General features: G+C 42.5%; 2 pseudogenes; both read right to left on the reverse strand.

Annotated features, from left to right (window-relative positions):
• Nucleotides 1-10,957: 10,957 nt before the first annotated feature.
• Nucleotides 10,958-11,537, reverse strand: LOC143591880 (ethylene-responsive transcription factor 1B pseudogene; annotated as a pseudogene).
• Nucleotides 11,538-18,086: 6,549 nt separating this feature from the next.
• Nucleotides 18,087-18,853, reverse strand: LOC143591881 (ethylene-response factor C3 pseudogene; annotated as a pseudogene).
• Between the last annotated feature and the right edge of the window lie 6,609 nt (nucleotides 18,854-25,462).

Raw genomic sequence — 25,462 nt, forward strand, 5'->3', positions numbered from 1 at the left:
TTCTGACTGTGTCAGGACGTGTTGGAAGTTATGGTGACGTGACAGTACATGGTCATTCCAGACGCTTTTTCAGGCGCGTGGGCGTGATTTTTCGGGCGCGTGGCTGCGAAATTAATGGCACGCGTCCTTTCAACAGCTGTTGCCAGCTTTCTTTTTGCCACGTGTCATAGTTTCATTGCACCTGCAATTTCTCTCCCTTCCGCATTAAATTCATCGCATTGATTGCGATTAGTATATAAAGGGGGAGAGGGTCCTTTGTAATCCACACTTTCACTTTTCTCTTCATATTCAAAACGATTTCCGGCGAATACTCACATTTTCAGTCGAGCATTCTCTTGAAATCGTTCTTTTCTTTCATACCTGCAAGATGTCTTCTGCTCACGATCTTGAGGCTACAGCCTAGGAGGCTGGGGTGTACCCCGAGAACCCGTCATCCACGTCCGACAAGGATGACAAGAGTACTGCTGGCGAGTGCCAGTGTGCTTTGCCTGTCGATCTATATCAGTACATCGTCAGGAAGTTCATGCTCGAGTCTTTCGAGCCTGAGTTTCCTGAACCTCATCAGACGGTGTATGATGCCCCCAGAGGCAAGATTGGGGTATATGCCGCATTATTTGTCTATGGGAATCTTAGGTTCTCCTTGACGAAGTTTGTGTACCGTGTTCTGGAGAGGCACGGTGTACACCTGACCGAGGTACACCCGATGGCGATCGCAAAGATTCGCCACTTTGAGTGGGTGTGCCGGATTCTGGGCGTTGAGCCCTTCGTCGACCGCCTGATGACCTTCTACTCTTGGAGGTGCATCCAGGGGTGGTATACTCTGATAACCCGGATCAAGGGTTTGAAGATTTGCGCAACCGAGCGCAGTCTTCGTTCATGGAAGCGGGAGTTCTTTTATATCTCCGCTCGCGCCATCCCCCTTGCCATGAAGTTTAAGAATGGGCAAGCACTCCCCAGCCTTCACGCCTCCAACTACCAGGAGGCGGAATGGTTCTCAAAGATTTCCCGAGTCCAATCTCCGGTTTACCGCTTTGCGGGGTCCGGGATGGTGATGCTCGGGATGAGCCGGGTGTGGAAGGATGCGGAGGCGCAAAAGATCCCGATCGTCCTTGAATACTGTTTGAACTCTGTCCCTTACGGTATGCTCTGTCTTCTTTGTTTATATAGGTTTGTCTTCTAACTGTTTTTCTTTTATTTCAGAGGGGAGCGACTTGCAGTCGCTCCTGCATCCGCGGGAGGCTGATAGTCCCGCTCGGATGAGTACTCGTGATCTAGATGAGAACGAGTTGCCCATCCTTGAACAGACGGCGGATCGGTTCGTGGAGGTCTACCCGCCAGGCCACGAGATCCTGAGCGCCAGGCGGCCAGGTAAGGCGTTATTCAACCCTCGACCCCTCAATGCTGAAACCTCTGCTGGAATTCCTCTAATCTTGTGTTCTGATGAGGAATCCGCAGATGGTCCTCCGTTGGTGCGGAAGAAGAAGGCTGCCGGCGGGAAGGGGAAGGCGAATCTGGCCTCCACTGCCGATCCGGTGCCTCGGTCTGATTCAGAGACTGAGAGCGAGGAGGTGGCGGGGAACCCTGGTGGTGATAAGACCACTGCTCCGGAGGCTGCGACGACTGTCACCTCCGGAGAGCCAAGGATGACGACGGTGAGCGGCGTAAAGAGGCCGGCTCCGTCGGGTTCGTCCCCGCCTGTATGCACTTTTAGGCTCAAGAAAACCAGTAAGTACAAACTTCCTTTATTTTTGACTTCATAGCTTTCCATTATTAATACATATCTTCCTTGTGCAGGCGTGGATGCTACCGCATTCCAGGGTGGAGCGGGGAGGAGTACCTCCGGACCCATGACGGTAGGCTTGGTCAGCCTACCTGAGGCGACGACCCAGGCGGCTGCGCCTGCTTCAGTTGGTTCAGTTGCTCAGCCAGTTGAGCCAACTGTTCCAACTGTGATGACATCACCGCCGGATGTCAGTGCCATATTTACTGAATCTTTCACTGAGCCGGCGGTTACTTTTTCTGCGGACTCCGCAACGGCGACCACGGTTGTGAGTTCACCTACGGTGAGTTCACCTCCGTTGGTTTCTACTACCGCGGCGGCCTTCACCATGCCTCCTCCGTCATCGGCAACGACGGCCGATCCTTCAGGTATGCTTGGGGCTTCTTGCCAACCTCTGCCTCCTTCCCATCTGCCTGACCTCTTGGACGGATTTCCCTTGGGTTCAGGTGATGGGTTTGGCGGCTATCGGCCTGTTATCGACCCTACAGGTGCGTAGGGTTCTTTTGGCCTTTTTTTTTTTTTATATATATCATCTTTTCCTAATTGCTTTTTGTTTTTTGCAGTGTCGGATTCCAATGAAGTGTATGTTCCACGCTGGAACATCCGCCGAGGAACAACCCTTCGCACGCCTGTGGAGTGCGTGGAGTGGGCTCGTCACGCAGCTCCCAGTGGTGCGTTGGGGGAAGCAATGGCTAGCTACCAGGAGGGTAGGCTAACCAATGAGCTGCGGATTCTCCTGGCCCGGATGCAGCCGCGCGTCGAGCTGCTTTGTCGTGAAAACGAAAAGTTAAAAGCAGCTCGCATCCAAGAAGTAGCTCAGGCGCGGACTGTCCGGGAGGAGAACAAGAGGCTTACCGCAGCGGCTGCGGAAAAGGAGAAGGCCTTCAAGGCCCTCGAGGTTGAAGTTCAGGCCCGTCTCGAGGCCCGTTCCAAGGCTGCCCAAGCTGTTAACGAACAGCTTCGGCTGGCTAAGGAAACTGCACGGAACGCAACTGAGAGGGCCACCAAGGCTGAAGCTGTTGCCGAGCCTCTACGCCTCGAGAATGAGGAACTTAAAGCCAAACTAGAGGCGCTCCAACAGGCTCATGATGCCTTGGCGATAGAAGACGCCAAGAAGCTCCAAGAGATCTTGGACCAGAGGGGGGTGCTTGACCACACTGAGCGGAAGCTAAAGGGCGTTGAAGAGGCTGCGGCTAAAGAAGTGTTGCTTGCCAACCTCAACAAAAGTGAAGCCGAACGCGGCCGTAACCAAGCTCAAGCTGCCCTCCAGGAGGCTCTGGTTGCCAAGGAATGGCTTCTTCTAGAAGCGTTGTCTCAGGTAAGCTTATCTTCATAATGTCTTCACGCTTTTCTTTGTAAATAGAAAAGGTTTTGATACTTGTATATTTTTTTTTGTAGGTTGTGCATCGAGTCTTCACGGACACATCATACGACGATACCATGAGCGCAGCCCTCAACGCTTCTCATGAGGATGGGGAAAAGGCCGGCTTCCTGCTTGGTCTAGGGTTCGTTGAGAAAGGCATCCCGCCTTCCAACTTCCCTTTGTATGATGTGGATACTGAAGCTGTTTATGACCAAGCAGTGAATCAGTATGCCGCCTTCCCGCATCCGGTGGTGGAGAAGGTGAACGAAGTTGCTGCTGCTGATGATGGGCTAGCTATCCTTAAAGCTTTCCTTGAACCGCCACGCTCTACTGATGGTGCTGGTCCAAGTGGAAGTGGTCCTGAAGCTTGATCCTGAAGATCCCTTCCCACTGTTAGGATAGGTTTAGCGTGTATAGATTTATATTCTTGTAGGCGGGTAGTTACCCGGGCATTCTTGTAATGAATATTATGAAATATAAATCTTTGTGCGGGTAAGACCGCTACTTTCACTGGATGACTTGCTTTATAAACGTTATATGACTTGCTCATGCATACTTTAGTTTAAATTAGCAATTTTCCAAGTGTTTAAAATAAGTTAACCTTTGAACGTGGTAGATAATAGGTTTAAGTTTTGCTTCCTCTTTCGTGATTGTGCGGGTAGGACCGTCACTTGCACTTAGTAGGATGGCTAAACTTTACCTATATCTAACCTGCGTGGAGGTTTTCCTCATCCTTTTAGAAATTTTCTGAGTGTTTAGAATAAGTTAACCTTTGAACGTGGTAGATAATAGGTTGAAGTTTTGCTTCCTCTTTCGTGATTGTTCGGGTAGGACCGTCACTTGCACTTAGTAGGATGGCTAAACTTTACCTACATCTAACCTGCGTGGAGGTTTTCCTCATCCTTCTGTTATAAATTTTCTAAAGTATTTTAAGTTAACCGTTCGACGCGCGGTTGTCAATAGGTTCGGTTTCCTCTCATGATTTGTGCGGTTAGGACCGGCACTTTCATTTAGTTGGATGACCAAAGTTTACCTATGACTGACCTGCATGAAGGTTTGCCGTTTTTTGGGTTTATGCGGGTTTTGCCGCCTTCCCCACGCAACGACTTTCCACGTAATTATGCGGTGAAAACCGGCATATCAGTGTTGAGTAAATTAACCGTTCGACGCGCGGTTGTTAATAGGTTAGTGTTCAGTTTCCTCTATCATGATTCGTGCGGTTAGGACCGGCACTTTCATTTAGTGGGATGACTGAACTTTACCTTTAACTGACCTGCGTGAAGGTTTGCCGTTTTTTGGGTTTATGCGGGTTTTGCCGCCTTCCCCATGCAACGACTTTCCACGTAATTATGCGGTGAAAACCGGCATATCGGTGTTGAATAAATTAACCGTTCGACGCGCGGTTGTTAATAGGTTAGTGTTCAGTTTCCTCTATAATGATTTGTGCGGATAGACCGGCACTTTCATTTAGTGGGATGACTGAACTTTACCTTTAACTGACCTGCGTGAAGGTTTGCCGTTTTTTGGGTTTATGCTGGTTTTGCCGCCTTCCCCACGCAACGACTTTCACACTTATGTATGCGGTGAAGACCGACATATCCGTGTGGAAAGTTCATAAGTATAAATGTAAAATCATCAGCGTCGATGTTCTAAGGAGAATCATTTCCATTAGAAGTGGCTCTGGGCCTTTTCTTTACAAATTTGGAATTGATCTACATGCAAACTGTGTAATTGAGCTCCCTTCCATGTTGTTGGGATGGGAGTGCCATCGAGCCGATATGCACCTGGTTCGGGATCTCGTTGTTTACGCAGTATGTAGTCTCCAACATTGAAGCTGCAATTTTATTAGTGTTTTCCCCAACTGGGGTTCTACACGCATCAGCCTGCTCAGTGTTCATTGCGCCACGAGGTGCGCTAGCGTCCCATCTCTGACAAATGCTTCGACCATGTCCTTTACGTCTGTGCATTCTTCAGTGTTGTGGCCTTTTGTCCTGTGAAAGTCACAGTATTTGCTCCGATCAGCATTGTGACGATGTCGGATTATTGGAGCCTTTGGCCATGGGAGCTCCTCAGTGGCGAATATCTCGGTGACGCTTTTGGTGAGTGGCGTCCATCTGGAGTTCTGGTTCGACTGTACGTTATCCCTTCCGCCTAACCGATGTTGCAAGCCGGATGAGGTGTCAAAGTTTACCCTTGACTGCCAAATGCCTAGCTTCCGCTTTTTGTTTAGTCGGGCGGTAAGGACGTTGTCTTCTCTTGTTTTCTGGGTTAGAGGTTTGTGCTCTGGGGGAGATCTCTACCCAGTTGCTTCTCCGTTTCCGCAAAGCGTTTAGCTGCTGTCATGATGGCATCCCATGTGGATGGCATGCCATCTTTACCCGTTAAGGTGCGGATGAGCTCTGGGTCGTTCGCGCCCTGGATAAAAGCAGCGCGAACAAGATCTTCGCTAATATTACCCAGACTTAGCTTCTTTGAGTTGAAGCGAGTGATGAAGTCTGGCAAAGATTCATCTTCCTCTCGAATGCATTTGAGGATTGTCCATTGCTCTTCGATATACTTTCTTTGTTGGCTGAAGTGTTGGCTAAACTTCTGTTGGAAGTCTGCCCAGTCGTAGATGTGGTTGACCGGTAGACGATCGAACCACGCTCTAGCTGGCCCAACAAGCGTCATTTGGAACATGTAACACCACGTAGGTTCCGTCCAACTACTGACGGTTGCCCCCGCTATGAACCTGTTCAAATGATCGTCTGGATCAGATATACCATCGTAAGTGCCGATGTTGGACATCTGTTTGGCACTTTTCGGGACGATTGCTTCCGCAATGTCCCTTGCAAATTTGGACGTTCCCGCCTTTGCAGCAGTTGGTGTAAATGTTTTGGAGAAGTCACGTGGGTTTCCACCCGCGTTTTTTGGTTTGAAGGTTTCTCCAAAATGCCTTCTCGGTTGGGAGTCCGTTTCCTTACGCTTCCCTTTCGCCCTATGAAGAGGGTTTGCGTCACTATCGGATTCCTCCGAATCATCGTCAAAGTACTCTACGAATTCATCAGCCTGTTGGAGTAAACGTAAGCGTTCATTCAACTCAGCTTGGAATTCTTTTTGACGTGCTTCCGCCCACGCTTTAACTTCATCGAGTGTTTGGCGGGGGAGCCTCGTTCGTTGTCTCTCTAACTGGGTATCGGTGAATCCCAGTGAGCGATTATTTACTGCACTTGCCCCAGCTTGGGTAACTGGGGTAGTGTTCGTAAAATTTACTGCACTTGCCCCGGCTTGGGTAACCGAGGTAGTGTTCGTAAAAACTGTGTAGTCGCTGGTATTCCCCCCAGTAGCTGGGGTTGTGGTTACCGGAGTTTCTTTAACCATCTTTCCAGAAGTTTGAAAAAACTGAAAAGAAATGAAGTTCTAGCTTTTATGCACGGATGGCGCAAATGAAGAAACACTAATCGACCCCGGGCAGATTACGGATAATCTGGGGGTTAAATAGATGTTTCCCACGAGGGGTTAGATCCGGCAAAGATGGTTCTTCTGATAACCTGCAAAACAGACACCGTGAGCTCGTCACTGAGAAGGGGGGGGGGGGGTTCCTCCTTGTGACCACCCTCCAGCGTGAGAATCAGACTAGATTGCTCTTGAATATAAGTGTATATTAAGAGATTGCTAGAGCAGATATCAGGTATAAGATGTAAGATACAAGATGAGATTAGATGATCATACCATTTGGGGTATTTATAGCTGAAGGTAGGTTTCCAAGAAGGTATAGCCGGCTGAATAGTATTCCTGTTCTACCAACTGTGGCCTACGCACGTGTCATGCTGGTAGTTGGTGGGTAGGCAGCGGCTGATAGTGACCAGGCCTGCTGTGTACTATTCCTTTTCCACCAACTGCCGGCTATGCACGTGGTATGACAGGAGTTGGTGAGTAGGCAGCGGCTAATAGTGACATACAGTACAAGAGCATGCTGCTCGCCATACTGTTGTCAATGAGCTGTCGTATCTCTGGTCAGATCTTTTGCCCATACCTCGTCAGGTACAGTACAAAAGATCCTCCATAATCGTACGGACTGGCTTATTTGGGCGGGAGTATTCCCCCTCCCGCCTTTGTGCGGGATTGTTCTCGGCTTTGCTCATTCCTTCAGGTGACTACTGAATTATTGAGAGCTAAGTGCCTTGTGCGTGTAGCCTTGCTGCGCGGGTGGCCTTCCCTGATGGCTTGTATCCGCAGCTGCGGGAACAGGCGGAGTACTTCACCATTGGGAGGCATTTCCTGCGGGAACAGCTTGCGTACTGCGCGTAATGACGTCACGTCTCTGAGCATGGTGGATCCTACGGATCCAGTTGGTTTCTGCGTAGACGTCTCTCTTCAAGGTGAGTCATGCGGGTCCAACTGGGCTCTGCTGGGACCTACCTCTTCATGGGAGTTAGTGGGATTTTCAAATGCAAGTTTGAGTCAAAAAGGTATATTTTGATGGCTTTGGGGACTAAGTTGGACTAGAACTATTTGATATCAGATTTGCATTTTCTTGTGATAAAGTAAATTAGTCACGCACTAACCCTTGTTCACATTTCACTCTACAGGCCAGAACCAATAGCAATTAAAATATAGCAACTATCCAATCAAAATTGTGGATTTATTTGTATTTGTTACCTATATGTCTTCGAATAGTATGGTCAATGGATCATGACGTACTAGAGGAATACCTGTGTTGTAAAAATCGCTAGTCGCTAGTTGCTAGTCGGGCGGTGGGGTGAGAACTAGTGATTAATCGGGATTAATCGCATCAGACTTTAATGTATAATTTCAATTTTATATATACACGCACACATTTTTATATGTAATTTTCATTTTTATACATACACAAACACATTTTGGCCAGAAATTGGCTGTAATCTCGCCGAAAACCGCTTATTTTGGCCAGAATCACGTTGGAAACCGCTGATTTAGGTCCAAACCTCATTAGAAAAGCCGATTAAATCCGATTAATCCTGATTTTGGCAAGATTTGCCCATTGACCGATTAATTGGCCGATTAGGCCAAAATTAATCAGTGAAGTGGAGACTAGCGATTAGTCGGCGTCTAGTCGGGATTTTTGCAACACTGAGGAATAGTACTGTCTATTATCTGACTGGATAATAATAAAAATAAAATACACGGAGCTATCTATTATAGGAATCCCATGTATAGTAGAGTTTGCGCAGCGTATATGTATTTTGCAATCAAATTTTAGATTTAGGAATTTTTGAGAAAATTAAGGCAAATCGGAATTTTTAGATGTAGGAATCTAGACTCAATGTTGGTTGTAGGAATTGTCTTTAGAGAGGGTTCCTTTTGTCACAAGAAGGGCGACACAAGGACAAAGTCATGAAACTAGTCGGGATGAAGGTGAAAACGATTGTTGAATTGAACTTTAAAGTAACTTGGAATTGTAATACTAAAAAAGGCATAATACGACTACTATTGGCTACATTTTGGAACGAAAAACAAACTTCAAATTAAGCAATAAAAACAAATAAAAACCACTTTAAATTTGTTCTCATGATTTCGTTAGTTCAAATATGGGTGCCACGCCACGCTTTACTCTCCATACATGGTCTATATTTTATCTTATGTCCACACAACCTTTGTACAACACAATAAATAGACTGACATACTTTTAAATACAAAAAATATTAGGTTAATGAAAAAATATTATTTAATTTTGTGAAACATCCAATAACATGCTGACATTCAAGGGTGCGGTCTTGATCAAAACCTCTACTTTCTTTTTCATAACATCAAACATTCAAAAACAACATAAAAATAGTATAGATGTATATATATAATATACATGTATATATACATGAGAGAGAGAGAGGGTGGCCCACTTTTCCAGTCCATCTCCAAGTCTGCAGCCGCAACCCTCCTCACACCATATATACCCGATTTTTTTTCCCAAACTAGTAGGTTTTATCAAAAGAAAGTGGGTTCTATGTGTCTGACAAGAGTGTTAATGTGTTTTAGATGTTCCTTTATCTGAGATGGAGGAACTGATCTAATGGCACGCCAAGTTAACGATGACGTGTAACTTGGAGATGACTGAATCCATCATCTGAGATGGCTGGATCCAAGATTCCTCTCTTGTGTCACATGACAGCTTAACATAAAATCCTCCTTATGAGATGGAGGGATTGAACTCCATATTTTTATTTTTAGCAAACTTACATATAAAAAGACATATGAAAATTCATAGGTGGTAACTTGAAAATGAGTGAAACCCTCTTTATGAGATGGAAGGATCCAAATTTTCAATTTGACACATTCACGGGTGTGGTCTTGATCACACAGCGTACACGCTTTTTTGAAAAACATAGACGAGATATTCTATAAAAGCAACATGGTGATCTTTCATGACATACACATGTCTAATAATTGATGGTATACAGCCTTACATAGTAGATTCTTAATAGCGATTTGCACTTGTGGTCAATATGTTGTTGTTTGCACATCCTTGACCGATCGAAAATTAATAGTAAGAATTTATGATGTAAGGTTGTATACCATCAATTAAAAACTTAGACATATGTAAGTCTTAAAAGCTCACACCATGCTGCTTTTTATAAAATCTCTCGTCTCTATTCTTCAAAAAAGTGTGTACGTCATGTGGCCAAGACCATACACGTGAGTGTGCAAAAACTGAAAACTTGGAGTTAAATCCCTCCATCTCATATGGAGAGTTTCACTCGTTTTCAAGTTACCCCCCCCCCCCCTAATGACACTTCATATCAAAAAATGGAGTTCAATCCCTCCATCTCATATGAAGGATTTCATGTTAAACTGCAATGCATGTGCCCAATGGAGGAATCTTGGAACCAGCTATCTTGGATGGTTGATTCAGTCATTTCTAACTTACATGTCACCGCTGAGTTGATGCGCCATTATATTAGTTTCTCCATCTCAGATGAAGGAACACCTAAAACCTATTAACACTCTTGTCGGACATCTAAAGTCCACTTTCTTTTGGTAAAACCTACTAGTTTAAAAAAAATCCATCAACCCCACAACACTAAAGTCCTCTCGCAAGTCATCTCATTGGGTTGCACAAACCATATAGCGTTGTGGGTGCCCTTACGTTTTTTTTATTTTTGCTAAGAATAAATTATTATATATATTACAATTTTGGGAGTTCTTAGGCTTCTAAAGTTGTACCTCATGCTTTAGGGGTTGTACATATTGTTTAATGTTTACGTTTGAATTTAACGAGTTAACACGTTGCAACGCTTGTGTGTTGTTGAACATTTTTGTCTATTTTTCCCGTTTAACGGCCCCATCGCAACGTGAAGATGTTAAGTTGACTTGGTTATTTTTTTCTATATTTTATGTTTTGGTCTAATTTCTATATGTTAACATGATGCAACGAGCGTGTGTGGTTCAACGTTTTTACGTCTACTTTTTGTTCAGTTTTCTTAATGATTGACGTTAGTTACTGGCTACGGGAGAGGAGATGACGAACGAAGGCAGTGGTGATAACTTCATTCTTTCGAGTGGAGTGGATAAGTAAATACACAGTTTTACACCTCCGCCGTAACGCGGGGGTGCGTCAATACTAGTTATGAAATATAGGCAGGTGGTAGACACGTGTTATCCAAGGATTAATAGTGACCATCAGATACTTTTTAAGTTAACTTTACAACAAAACAATCATAAAAAAGAAAAGAAAAAAAAAGAAAACGTTGAAAGGTGCATGATAAACAAAAGTTACAAGCATACAAACACAGTGAGCTAGTGAGCTAACCACTGTTGTTGGATCAACTGTATATTATTCTAGTCACATTGATTCAGTCTCACCAAGAACCAGTTGAACTCTCGGACAACCTCAAAATCTCTTCCAAGTAATCAGCACCCAAGTCCTCAAACACCACCACATTATTGTCATCATATACATCTTTATTCCTCTTAGCTTTTCTCTTCATGGAGTGACTCTTTTTCAATGCCAAAACCGGCGAACTCCCTTCCTCAAACGAGTAATCCATCGCTCTAAGCGACTCATAGACTGTCTCAACCGGAAAGTTTAGAACCGCCATTGAACCTCTAGCCACAAATGCAGCTTGGTCATATGCCAAAGCAGCTTCCTCAGGTGTATCAAACGTACCCAACCAAACCCGAGCCCCGTTTCGTGTGGAATCCCTTATTTCCGCTGCGTACTTGCCCCAACGCCGAGGGCGGATCCCTCTGTAGTTAATCTTTTGTGGTGGACTAGTCGTTGTCTGGCTCGACAAGTCGTGATCATGGTAAGACGACTCGGCTAGCATTCCGAAAAGAGTCATTTCTTCGGCGTCGTTTTCGTTGAAAGGGAGGATTTCGTTTGAAGTGTATGTGTAGAATGAAGAATCCATTTGAATATTTGGATGTTGGGTTAATATCATGCAAGTTTAAGTTGGTGCATGTAACGATATTCGAGAAGGTGTTATATATATAGCTATAGGCGGACAAATGGATTATTGTATGAAAATAATATAAAGTTGATATATTGGGAGTTAGTGGGATTTTCAAAAGAATTTATTGACGCACGCACGTGTCGGTCAAAAAGATGGTGGTGGCTAACTAGCTCATACTCTCAGTACCAAGATTCACTTCACTGTGTCAGTTTTTTGATTTGAAACAGTAAGTATACACTGTGGGACAATGATCTTTGGTAGGGTTGGTTGGGCTGCATTTGAGATTAACTTTTGTTCAGTGTATGTGTGAACACAAAATCACATCATTGCAACTTGCAAGTAATTTTCAATTTCAGTCAACATTTTCTTTGTTGAATTTTTATAATAATACTTTTACAAGTACAAATTCAAACGTTATGTGTAGATTTAAGTACGTATGAGAAAGTTCTTAAAATAGTTCATTTAAGGGTAGGTTTTTTTAAAATGGTTTTTTTTTAAAAATTTTTTGTTTTCATAAATGTCCCTTCAAAATCGTTGGCGGATACAAGTTTTAAACCAAATCCGTCGACCAACAGCTTTTGAACCAAACATGTCGGCTCAGACAACTTTTGAATCGAACTCGTCATGTTTGAAATCCCGTGGAAGACCAAGTTTGCACCCAAATCCATCGATACCCACCAACTTTCCATCATTCCCCTTCAAGCTATTCCGACATATTTTTTCTGACTATCTACAACTTTCGGTAAATACCATAAAACCAACAGAACTGCCACACTGCCGTTGCATCACCATAAGAAAGAGAGACTCATTGGATTTTTTGGATGTGATGAAGAGTGGTCCTCAGGGTTGCTAGAGTAGGGATGGCCACCGGAGTTTGAATGATTGCCGGAGTGGGGTGGTAAAGAAGATGGGTTTTGGGAAGAAAATGAGTTGGTTATACTTGTGGGTTCTACTTGATTTTTCAACAATCCTTGATGTTTCCTCAAAAATGGACGGAGCCGACAGGTTTGACTCAAAAGTTGTCTGAGCTGACAGGTTTGGTTCAAAAGTTATCTGAGCTGACGGGTTTGGTTCAAAAGTTGTCGGCCGACGGATTTGGTTCGAAACTCGTCTCCACCGACGGTTTTGAATGTACATTTATGAAATCTAAAAAGAAATCGGTCATTTTGAAAATCTCTCATCAAATGATTTTGGGATTTTTTCTTGCAAGTATGAAAGTATCCTTTTAAGTGTGGATAAAAACGTCATTATCTTATACAATTGGAAATTTATATGTAAATAGAATTTTGAATATGAAATTTTGTAAAAAAATTATTGTCATTTTAAAATTTTCTCTATCAGAGGGGAATGGGCATTCATATGGGTAGAGTGTATGGCTTCCAACCCACATGGTAACACCACCCCACCCCAATGTGGGTAAGGTTCATGGCTTCATTTTATGGCAAAGATTTACCACACAAAATTGATTTATTGTTGACTTTTGAATAATTAAAATGAATTAATAAAGTACTAGGGTACTTGTGGGTATGTGTTGCCAGTAACTTTGTGGTTCGTGGGTAACTAAGGGTGGAAATGAGATGGCAGTATATAATTGGCTGGTGCATGGGTAATACCCATGGGTGCCTCTTTCCCTCAGGTTGACCCTATATAGACGACATCATGTCGTCCGAATAAGAACCCTACACATATCGTAGTTTTTAGCGATCTGATATCAAGTAGTTTATGATCAAACTACTATAGCTCAAACCCAACACATATCGATAACTAAAATTGACTGTCATATTTCAGTGTAATCAATTATGATCTTTTAGTTAATATGTTAATGTTGATGAGTCAAACATCTAATCAAGAAATTCTTTTGGTTTGTAATCGGGGCTTATTTCATCTAACTTTCAATAAAAATAAATTCCAAATCAGAATTCTCTTAATACATTACAAATTTACAATACATGTAACACATGCATTTGTTAGAACCATATTTTATCTAATTGATCAATTTCATAGTATGGCAAAAACGCTGTATCAATTTCTCAATTTTTAAATCTCATCTAAATGATTCAATTTTTGAACACTTTCATCAATGTTACTATTCATGTGAACATTATTAGCATAGTCAAACATCAAATGTTAGTATAAAATAATTCTACTTTAATTTCATAAAATTGAATTCACTTCTTTTTTTTCATTCAAAATTACATAACCCGTCCGCATAGTGAGTATTAAGAGGTTAAGATGATGTAAGAGGGATGAGATCTATCTCTCAATTGTTCCATTTCTCGTGGAGTAAGAAATCAGCTCTCCTGCTTAATTTTACACTCCAAAAAAACGCCTTTAACTTTCTAGTTCAGTATCACGAGTTCACACAAGGCTGATGATCCCCATATATATATATATATATATATATATATATATATATATATATATATATATATATATATATAGGGGTGGGTTCAAGTGAAGACTTCTCTTAAAGAGAAAACTTAGAAACTCTTAAAAACTATTTTTAACTTTTTTTTAAAATTTTTTTTGAAGTTTCTTTTTTTTTCTATTATTCTTATATGTTGTTATTGGTTCAAAAAAAAAACACTTGTCGGTAACCTCGTCGGTGTAGTGCACATATGTAATAGTGTGCATTGCATATATGCAAAAGTATTGTATTGAATAGAATACAACACTATTGTACATATTTGATACACACTATTGTATATATGTAATATAAGACTAATACGCACATCGAATACACATTAGTACACATGTGTAATACAACATTAACGCACATTTGCACTACATCGATTTTTATTTTTTTTATTATTTTTTTTTATATATAATACAACACTATTACACATATACAATACACAAATATTGAATATATGCAATTAAACACTGTTGAACTTAAAAATACATAGTAATACACATATGTAATACAACGGTTTCGCACAGTAATACGTATGTGCATTACAACGAGTTTTTTTTTTTAATTTTTTTTAATTTTTTCGAGTGAAGGGAAAGAAAATATAAGAATAATGGCAAAAACAGAATTTTAAAAATATTTTCTTATTTTTAATTAAAAATAATTATTTAGGAGTTTTTAAGTTTTCTCTCTGAAGATGAGTTTTCTCTTGATCCTCTCCCTATTAAAAATGAAAACCCTTTTGAGTTGTGAAAACCCTATGTAACATCGTTTTTTTTGTTATATGTAATATATGTTGTTACATTTAATACAAAACATCGAAACATTAAAAAAAATGTTTTGATATTTTTTTACTAATTTTTATATATGTTTTCAGGAGAGATAAAGTGTAAATTTGTTTTTACATTGTTTATTAACTTTAATTGTAAACCACATGATTTAATCTTTAATTAAAAACATGTGGTTGAGAATGAGTTTCTAGAGTTTTCACAACTCAGGTGGTTTTTATTTTAACTTAACCCTATATATATATATATATATATTATATTTTGTATTCTAGTTTATTACTTAAACAAACTATACTACTATCTCGTGTTGTATGCATATGCCAATCACACATAGTTTCAGTTCTCCTAATTAATTGTCAACAATAGAAAATGTAATACGTATTGTTGGCTTCTGGTTCAATGGAGTATTGAGTGATGGTTAAAACTTAGAAGGTTATAGTCTTTGGTTCAAAATCTGACTTAAGGAAGAGTTTTTCAGTGGTGGATTTTTCCTTATTGATGGTGTTTATAGGCAAGTCAGGTCTAGAACGTCAAAATCAGTATGAAAGATTGACATTCCGTCTCCGAAAAGACTCGCTCGAATATTGGAAATAGCTCTAACGCTGCTTTTAAAAGGCTCTGGTTATCCATACACCATTGAACTCCATACGATCGTATGGCACTTATACGATCGTATATGACTGCATAATTTGTCAGCTTTTCGCAGCCTTTGGTCGGCTGTCCAGGAACATTCCATATGATAGTATAACTCCTGTACGATCGTATGAGTTTTTTTTTCTTTCTTTATTTATTTTTTATAAGAAGACCATAAGAACTTTGGATATAACTTGTTTGAGAAATTATAACTTTAAAGATGCGTGTGTTAACTACCCATTTAATATTCAGAACTTTGGGTATAGCTTATTTGAGAAATTATAACTTTGAAAAAAGGCTTAACCTTTTATATATTAAAACCGGTAGAATATTATATCACGTCCGGAATATTGTGTTGAGTCAAATAATACATAGAATAGTATATCGCGTCCGAAATATTGTAGCGTGCCATTACGTAAAACGAGGATAAGCATGTACGGAATATTATATCATATTTCCTTTAGCAATCATATCCGTATACTATCACAACTCTTAACACATCCGGCTCAATCAATTCTTTTTTTTTTGTTTTCATACGATCATATGGGAATACTATCAATCTGACTTCCAGTCTTCGTACGCCAATGTACTTATGTGTATTTTTTTCACGTAGAGTTTTATACGATTGTATAACTCCTATACAATCGTATGTAGGGTGTATGAGTTATGAGTTTTGAGAGATAATGTACGAATATCATATCCTTTTAAAACAGCTTTTATAAAACTTGATTATCTATGACGGCTATGTGATTGGCTGTTGGGATGTAGGGACATCAAATATAAAAATAATATAAAGCATTGGTCTTGTCTCACTTAGGCTGAGGGGTGTGGGGGGCTCTAACGGGGGCGCGAGTGGGGGCTCCAGCCAATAATATTGTGACGTGTGGCAGAGAGAGAAACTGGATAAGGGGGGTGTTGGAGCCCCCGCTGGAGCCCCTGGCCCTGGTGTGGAGGGGCTCCAGCAGGGGGCTCCAGCGGATTTTTTTTTTTATTTTTTTATAAATATATTCAAAAAACGTATTATTAAAAAAACTCATAAATTATTAAAAAAAACACACATTAAAAAAAAACACATTAATATCTAAAAATAAAATAAAAATTAAAGTACTAAAAAAACATTATTCTTATTCTTCGGCTTGGTCTTCTTCGATCAACCTCTTTCGGATACGTTCCTTTTGCTTTTCCATCAGCATTTGATCGACCGGATTTAGGTTACTGAAGTCTCTTGTAAGGAAGTCCAAATCTCTCATTCGACTTTTTTCCTTTTTGTCATTAGAGACCACCTCCATGGTTTTGTTGAATTTATTGAGGGATTCAACAAGATTGACGATGTTTACGGCTCCCCCCTCAGCCGGTTTTTTCCCCTTGGCGTCCCTTCCCAATGGCCGCCTCCTCGGCGGTGAAGACGTTTCCTCCCCCGCAATGTTTAGGTCGAATCCAACGCGGCAATCCGACCCGATTGAAGTGCTATACGCTCCGGACGAACTTGTTTTAGTCCGTTTCGGCCGTACTTCCGCATCAACGTCCGGCGCCACCAGCTCAACCCACTTGGAACACCTTTTCAACCTCTCCCACAACTTTACATCGTCCCACGTCTTCACCGTCCCATACCTCCGCAAACACTCCTGCTTCCACTCTTCGACAGTGAAATTGTAAACCGCCAAATCATCACTGCCACTTGGTCTCATACGACCGCTGTTCCTGTTGAAAAGATTAGTAAACAAGCCGACAAATTTTCTGATTTCGGACCACCGACCCGAAATCATATCGGGGTTCCGCTCTGTACTCCCAACGAGCGTATAGAACGTCTCCCTAACCTTTGTCCAAAAAATGTTGCTCTTTTGGTAGTCGGCTGCAAAAGAAATAAATAAATTTGTAAGTCATTTAACTTTTTTATTTAACTTTTTTATTAAAAATCATTTTTAAAAACGTTAAAACAATTACCGCAGCGCCGATCCTCAGAAATGACTATCCAAGCCCGACACAAGGCTTCCTTCTCATCCGATGACCACGGAGTGGTTTTCCGTTTCGTCCTCGGAGTCGAAGCCGGTCCCGACCCGTCCGTTGCAACTTGTTTTTTCCGGTGGGCGCGTCTTCTTTGTCCCGTAGCTTCACCGTGTGATTCTTGTGTCTCCGGAACAACAAAGTTAGGAGACGGTTGTATGTTGGATGGTTGAAAGCCGGATGATTGTTGCGGCTCCGAATAAAACATCGGTTGGTGCGGTGACGACCATAAATCGTCGTCAATATAATCTGAATCTATGTTTGGGTACCAATTTCCAGACATGTTTTTTAAAAAAAGTTTGGAAGATGGGTTGATTTTGGGTTTTTTTTTGAAGTTGTGGTAATTGTTTTATGTGATTTTGGGTGTGGTAATTGTTTTATGTGATCTTGGGTTTATATATAGGAAGAACACTTTTTTTTTATTAAATTAAAGAGCCCAACGGCTCATTTCTCATGTCCCAACGGCTCTTTCACGTCTCCCAATGTCCCTTTACGCCATACTGGTCCCGCGAACCACCTTGCGCCTGCTTTGAATTCCGTGCTCGCGCCCCTCTCGCGCCCCGGTGGTGTGGTGTTCGCGCCTGGGGGCGCGAGCGGAGGGGCTCTCGCGCCCCCGCTGAAGCCCCACACACCCCTCAGCCTTACTAATTTTCTTTATCCAGGTCCAATAACAAAAATGTCTATTAAGAGAACATCCCACCACATAAAATATTGACTAAATCAATCACTTCAACTTTACAAACAAACATACGAAAAGTTAGGACAAAAACAATGTCCATGACAACCAATAATATCACACACACACACTGAGCTTAATTATAATATCTACTGTATACATCATCTTCTTGTTGATTCTCACCATAACCAGAATTAGTACTCTCAGACAAACTCAAAATCTCCTCCAAGTAATCAGCACCCAAGTCTTCAAACACCACAACATCCACATTCTTATTATTATTATTAATAATATTATAATTATTATTATTATCTTCATCCAGCTTCATTTCCTTCCTTTTCTTTTCTCTAATGGCAGCTTTCCTTCTCATCGAATAACTCCGCTTCAACGCTAGAACCGGCGAACCGCCTTCCTCAAACCCGTAATCCATTCCTCGAAGCGACTCGCACACGGTTTCCACTGGAAAGTTAAGAACAGCCAGTGAACCCCTCGCGGCATACGCGGCTTGATCATATGCTAAAGCAGCTTCTTCCGGTGTGTCAAATGTACCCAACCATACCCTAGCACCGTTCCGTGTCGAGTCCCTTATTTCGGCCGCATACTTTCCCCAATTCCGCGCACGAACCCCTCGGTAACCCGTCTTTTCGGCTGAGCCGGATGCGGTCATATGGTCAGGGTAAGATGACTCAGGAAGCATTCCGTAGAGAAGCATCTCTTGGGAATCATTCTCATTGAAGGGAAGGTATTGGTTGTAATTTGAAGTGTTGTAATATAATGAAGAGTCCATTATTTAAAATAGTGGCTGTTAAGAGTAAGATTACTAAGATGTAAATATTATTAAGTTGGTATTGGGTTGAAGTTGGAGAAGAGGGTTGATTGATTATATATATGTTTGAAAAAAATAGTCAAGAATGTTGAATATATGAAGTTAGTGGGATTTTCAAAGGAGAATTAAGATGCACGTGTGAGTCAAAAAAGCAGATTTGGAGGCTATGGTCAGAGGTCAGACTTACTCCTATTTGAAACATCATCAGCTTAATTTGATGGTTTTATCTCTTGTAATTAATTTATAAATAATTTTCTTTTCCGTTAATTTTTTGACACTACTAAATAGTTTACGAAACTTTGAACTCTTTTCAAAGCTTGTTTTATCACTTAAATATTATGTAAATATTATGTCTTGTTTAATCACTTAACTAGATTTTATTTCCCGTATTACGGGGGTTGTTTTACATTATTCGTTTTTAATATTTAAATATATATATTTGGATTTTAATTTTATTTATTGTAAGAAAGTTAATAATTAATATACTTGAGGTTTGATGATAAAATGGTTTTACAAATAAATGATATGTTATAATCCGGTTTAAAAACTATCTGGGTGATACCCATTACCGTTTATTTTCTTTATTATAAAATTGTTTCTTAATTATAAATAATATCTTTTTTTAAATAAAATAGGATATTATTTTTAATATATCCATATTTTATAGAATTTTCATATCAGCTATTTGATGAGATTAATTTGGTAAGACTCATGAAGAGGTAGGTCCCAGCAGAGCCCAGTTGGACCCGCAAGACTCACTTTAAACAGGGACGTCTGCGCAGAAACCAACTGGATCCGCAGGACCAACCATGCTCAGAGACGTGACGTCCTTACGCGCAGTACGCAAGCTGGTCCCGCAGGAAATGCCTCCCAATGGTGAAGGACTCCGCCTGTCCCTGCAGCCTCGGATACAAGCCATTAGGGAAGGCCACCCGCGCAGCAAGGCTACACGCACAAGGCACTTAGCTCTCAATCATTCAGTGTCACCTGAAGGAATGAGCGAAGCCGGGAACAATCCCGCATAAGGGCGGGAGGGGGAATACTCCCGCCCAAATAAGCCAGTCCGTACGATACGGGAAGATCTTCTGTACTATACCTGACGAGGTATGGGAAAAAGATCTGACTAAAGATACGACAGCTTATGGACAACAGTATGGCGAGCAGCATGCTCCTACACTGTATGTCACTATTAGCCGCTGCCTACTCACCAACTATTGTCATACCACGTGCGTAGCCGGCAGTTGGTAGAAAAGGAATAGTATACAGCAGGCCTGGTCGCTATCAGCCGCTACCTACCCACCAACTACCAGCAGGGCACGTGCGTAGGCTACTGTTGGTGGAACAGGAACACTGTTGCAGCCGGCCATACCTCCTTGGAAACCTACCTTCGGCTATAAATACCACAAATGGTATGACCATCTCATCTTATCATATCTTATTACATTATCATCATACTATACCTGATATCTGCTCTAGCAATCTCTTAATATATTTTTATATTTAAAGAGCAATCTAGTCTGATTCTCACGCCGGAGGGTGGTCACAAGGAGGAACCCCCCCTTCTCAGTGACGAGCTCACGGTGTCTGTTTTGCAGGTTATCAGAAGAACCATCTTCAAAGGGTCTAACCCCTCGTGGGAAACATCTATCTAACCCCCCAAGTTACCAGTAATCTGTCCGAAAACCGGTTAGTGTTTCTTCATTGGCGCCATCCGTGCATAAAGCTAGAACTTCATTTTTCTCCAGTTTTTCAAACTTCTACAAAGATGGTTAGAGAAATTCCGGTAACCACAACCCCAGCTACTGGGGGGAATACCGGTAACACAGTTTTTACAAACACTACCCCGGTTACCCAAGCCGGGGCAAGTGAAGTAAATTTTACGAACACTACCCCAGTTACTCATGCTGGGGCAAGTGCAGTAAATGATCGCCTACTGGGATCCACTGATATCCAGGTTGAGAAACGAAGACTCCCCCGCCAAACTCTCGATGAAGTTAAGGCATGGGCGGAGGCACGACAAAAGGAATTCCAGGCTGAGTTGGACGAACGCTTGCGTTCCGTACAACAGGCCGACGAATTCGAATACTGAGAGGATGACTCGGAGGAATCCGACTCCGACGCGAACCCTCGCCATAGGGCAAAAGGGAAGCGTAAGGAAATGGAATCCCAACCGAAAAGGCATTTTGGACAAGCCTTCAAACCAAAAAGCACAGGAGGAAGTCCACGAGACTTCTCCAAAACGTTCAGACCAAACGTTGCAAATGCAGGAACGTCCAAATTTGCAAGGGACATTGCGGAAGCAATCGCCCCAAAGAGTGCCAAACAAATGCCTAACATAGGCACATATGACGGTATATCTGATACAGACGATCATTTGAACAGGTTCATAGCGGGGGCAACCGTCAGCAATTGGACGGAACCCACGTGGTGCTACATGTTTCAAATGACGCTTGTTGGGGCTGCTAGAGCTTGGTTTGATCGTCTACCGGTCAACCACATCTACGACTGGGCAGACTTCCAGCAGAAGTTTAGCCAACACTTCAGCCAGCAACGGAAGTATACCGAGGAGCAATGGACAATCCTCAAATGCATACGAGAAGAAGATGAATCTCTGCCAAACTTCATCACTCGCTTCAACTCAAAGAAGCTAAGTTTGGGCAATATCAGCGAAGATCTTGTTCGCGCAGCCTTCATCCAGGGCGCGCATGACCCAGAGCTCATCCGCACCCTAACGGGTAAAGATGGCATGCCATCCACATGGGATGCCATCATGACAGCAGCAAAACGCTATGCGGAAACGGAAAAGCAACTGGGTAGAGATCTCCCACAGAGCACAAACCTCTACACTTAAAAGACGAGAGAAGACAACGTCCTCACCGCCCGACTAAATAAAAAGCGGAAGCTAGGCATTTGGCAGTCAAGGGTAAACTTTGACACCCCATCTGTCACACCCGGCCCTGAGCGGCGGAAACAGCCGGGCGCGCACGAGTGGGGATTGATAATTAAGCACGGGCCATTGCAAACATTCAAAGATTTTCATTTCGCATGAAAAGTTTAATACAAATACATTACATTGATTAAAAATTACATAAAAACATCCAAGTATAAAAACTGTTGAAGATTTTCCACGCCATATCCCCTTGCGCGGCGGGAACAACCACGCGCACCGAAGGGATAGAACTAAAATCTTCCAAAAAGCTAGTTTTAGATGTTCAGCGTGAGGTGCTCTAAGTGTGACTCCATGCGCTACCTAGTTATCTCCTGAAAGACACGTAAAAACATTTGAATCAGTATAAACTGAGTGAGTTCACAAGTTTTAGTAACTTGATAAATCGTGTTTGCATCATAATCTTGATACAAATCATTCTGAAACATAATTCTGATAGCATCATCAAAACACATGCTTGGTAAAACATAGTCCTATCAACATATTCTGATAAAATCGTTCCGCGGGTTACGCGCGAACATTTCTGGGAACTGTGCTCGTCTATGCAAAGTGGCGCTGCCACTACGAGCTAAAATAAGTAATACCGTCCCGCGGGTTACGCGCGAACGTTTCAGGAAAATGTGCTCGTCCATGCAAAGTGGCGCTGCCACTACGAGCTAATCAATAATTCCGTCCCGCGGGTTACGCGCGGACGTTGTGCCGGAAAACAAGGCGCTCGTCCATGCAAAGAGGCGCGACCCCTACGAGCGGGCTCAAACCCATAGTACTGCCCCATGACCATACTAGGCACTCGTCCATGCAAAGAGGTGCGACCCCTACGAGTGGGTGGATCAAACCAGCAGTCCCTACCCTTAGAGTTCCAATGGTAAAGTGATCACTTACTCGAATTCTGGCGCACATACATCGAAAACCATAGATACCGTTTGCATTGCTCGTAAATACACCATAATGAAACATTATTTAAACACATAATTGCTTGTATTGCTTGTAAGAGTATCACATAAAACATAGTTTTAAGTACGTGTCCCTCGCCCCGAAAACAGTTTAAAAACAGTGAAAACATTAAGAATAGGGGCTGTGAGACTCACCTGAGGTTCTTGTTAAGGGATTAATCGAGATTCGGGTTTTCTTGGTGTTGGCCTCGGAATCGAAGGTCTAGTAACTGGAACGGAATCGAAAATAACGGACGCTTTGGGAGATGATTAGTGCAAGTTTGCAGTTCTTTGAAGTGTGTTTTGAGTGATAATTTAGGTTACATATTTATAGGCAAACTCAAGGGAACACAATCCCTTGCTTTAGGGGATTGTAATCTTTTCATATCTAGGTGTAATGATGATAAAGTATGGAAATTATTATTGTTTATTGTTTATTTAAAAGTGGAGGAGTGGTTAAAAGATCTTGATTTGATTTGGACAGGACATGCAGGTCTGGGGTTGGTGAGAATAGGGTGGCTGACAGTTGACTTTTCATGTTACAGTGTGCTTTTTCAGGTACTTTTGTCAGTGTACAGTAAAAAGTGGAAAATCTCTGAAACACGCTACTGTTTCCCTTTTTGGGCGGGAGTAATCTCCTTATGTCTGGAGAATAAACTAAGTGTTCTGTGCGCATCACTTTGTGCGCATAGTTTTCTGCGTGAAGGACATTTCTTTGCTGCGGGTAGGTGCGTAACCTTCTCGCAGTTAGGGATATTGAGTTTCATTTGTAGATTCTCCAGGTGGTCTTGGTATTTCAACATAGTGATCAGTCATGTTGAAGTCAATTCCATCTTGGAGCTTCAGACAAACTAGCTCTCAATGTTCCCGCCATGCGGGGAGGTTAGTTCCCTTCCGCACGCGCATAAACGATTTAGGATGCACCCGCCTTAGCATCATGCGGGATGGTCAACCCATAGACAACATAACGTTAAGTTACATGAAAACATAAAGCCAAAACATTCGCGCAGGGCGCATATAACATATGCTCACGCTGGTTCTTAACATGGTGCGCTCGCGCAGGTTGCACATAACAAATGCACGCGCTGACTAACATGGCGCGCTCGCGCAGGGCGCACATAACAAATGCACGCGCTGACTAACATGGCGCGCTCGCGCAGGGCGCACATAACAAATGCACGCGCTGACTAACATGGCGCGCTCGCGCAGGGCGCACATAACAAATGCACGCGCTGACTAACATGGCGCGCTCGCGCAGGGCGCACATAACAAATGCACGCGCTGACTAACATGGCGCGCTCGCGCAGGGCGCACATAACATTTACAATCACCTAATTATTAGGTGATTACTTAGTTTAAGGGATTGGGAATTTACCGGGTGTCACATTCTCCCCTCGTTAAACGAATTTCGTCCCGAAATTTAGGAGTCGTTGCTGGCTGAAGCCATGCTCTGAAAGAGGTGTGGGTAATTCTTGCGTATTTGGTCTTCTCTTTCCCAAGTGAATTCAGGCCCACGCCTCGAGTTCCATTGAACCTTTACTAACTTGATTTTGCCCCTGCGTAACTTTTGTTCTTTCCAATCGGTTACTGCTATGGGTTCTTCTACGAAGTGCAGCTGTTTGTCGATGTGAATCTCTTCCAACGGCAAAATCAACGTTTCGTCAGATAAGCACTTTTTGAGGTTGGACACATGAAACGTATCATGAACTCCACTGAGTTCGGCGGGTAAACGGAGTTTATAAGCAACCGGACCGATCCTTTCCAGGATCTCAAATGGTCCAATGAAGCGCGGATTCAACTTTCCTCGCTTGCCGAAACGGGGGGCTCCTTTCCATGGAGAGACTTTCAAAAGTACTTTATCCCCTACTTGAAATTCCAATGGTTTCCTTCGCACATCTGCGTAGCTCTTCTGTCTGTCGCGCGCTGTCTTAAGGCGATCCTTTATCTGAAAAATCTTGTCTGTTGTTTCTTGGATCAATTCTGGACCAGTCATTTGCTTGTCACCTACTTCAGCCCAGCACAGTGGGGATCTACACTTGCGCCCATACAAAGCTTCGAACGGCGCAGCCCTAATGCTTGTGTGATAGCTGTTGTTGTAAGAAAATTCAACCAATGGGAGATGAGTATCCCAGCTACCTTCGAAATCGATTGCGCACGCGCGTAGCATATCTTCCAATGTCTGGATTGTTCGCTCGCTTTGCCCATCCGTTTGAGGATGATATGCCGTACTCATGTCAAGACGAGTACCTAAAGCCCCTTGTAACGATCTCCAAAACCTTGATGTGAACCGACCATCTCTATCAGAAATGATGGACACTGGGACTCCATGTTTTGAAACTACTTCTCGAATATACAGTCGTGCTAACTTTTCCATCTTATCGGTTTCCTTGATCGGCAGGAAGTGCGCTGACTTAGTTAGCCGATCCACAATAACCCATATTGTGTCATAACCCCCAGGTGTCCTTGGCAGTTTGGTGATGAAGTCCATAGAGATTTGTTCCCACTTCCACATGGGAATTTCTGGCTGCTGAAGCAACCCTGATGGTTTCTGGTATTCAGCCTTTACCTTCGAACACGTCAGGCACTTACTGACATACGTCGCGATGGCGCCTTTAAGATTGGGCCACCAATACAGCGTTTTAACATCTTGGTACATCTTGTCTGCGCCAGGATGTACGGAATACCGCGTCTTGTG

This window comes from Bidens hawaiensis, unplaced genomic scaffold, assembly GCF_021521415.1.
Source record: "Bidens hawaiensis isolate Kalapana, Puna unplaced genomic scaffold, B.hawaiensis_p1.1 tig00040123_1, whole genome shotgun sequence".
Classification (NCBI taxonomy): Eukaryota; Viridiplantae; Streptophyta; class Magnoliopsida; order Asterales; family Asteraceae; genus Bidens; species Bidens hawaiensis.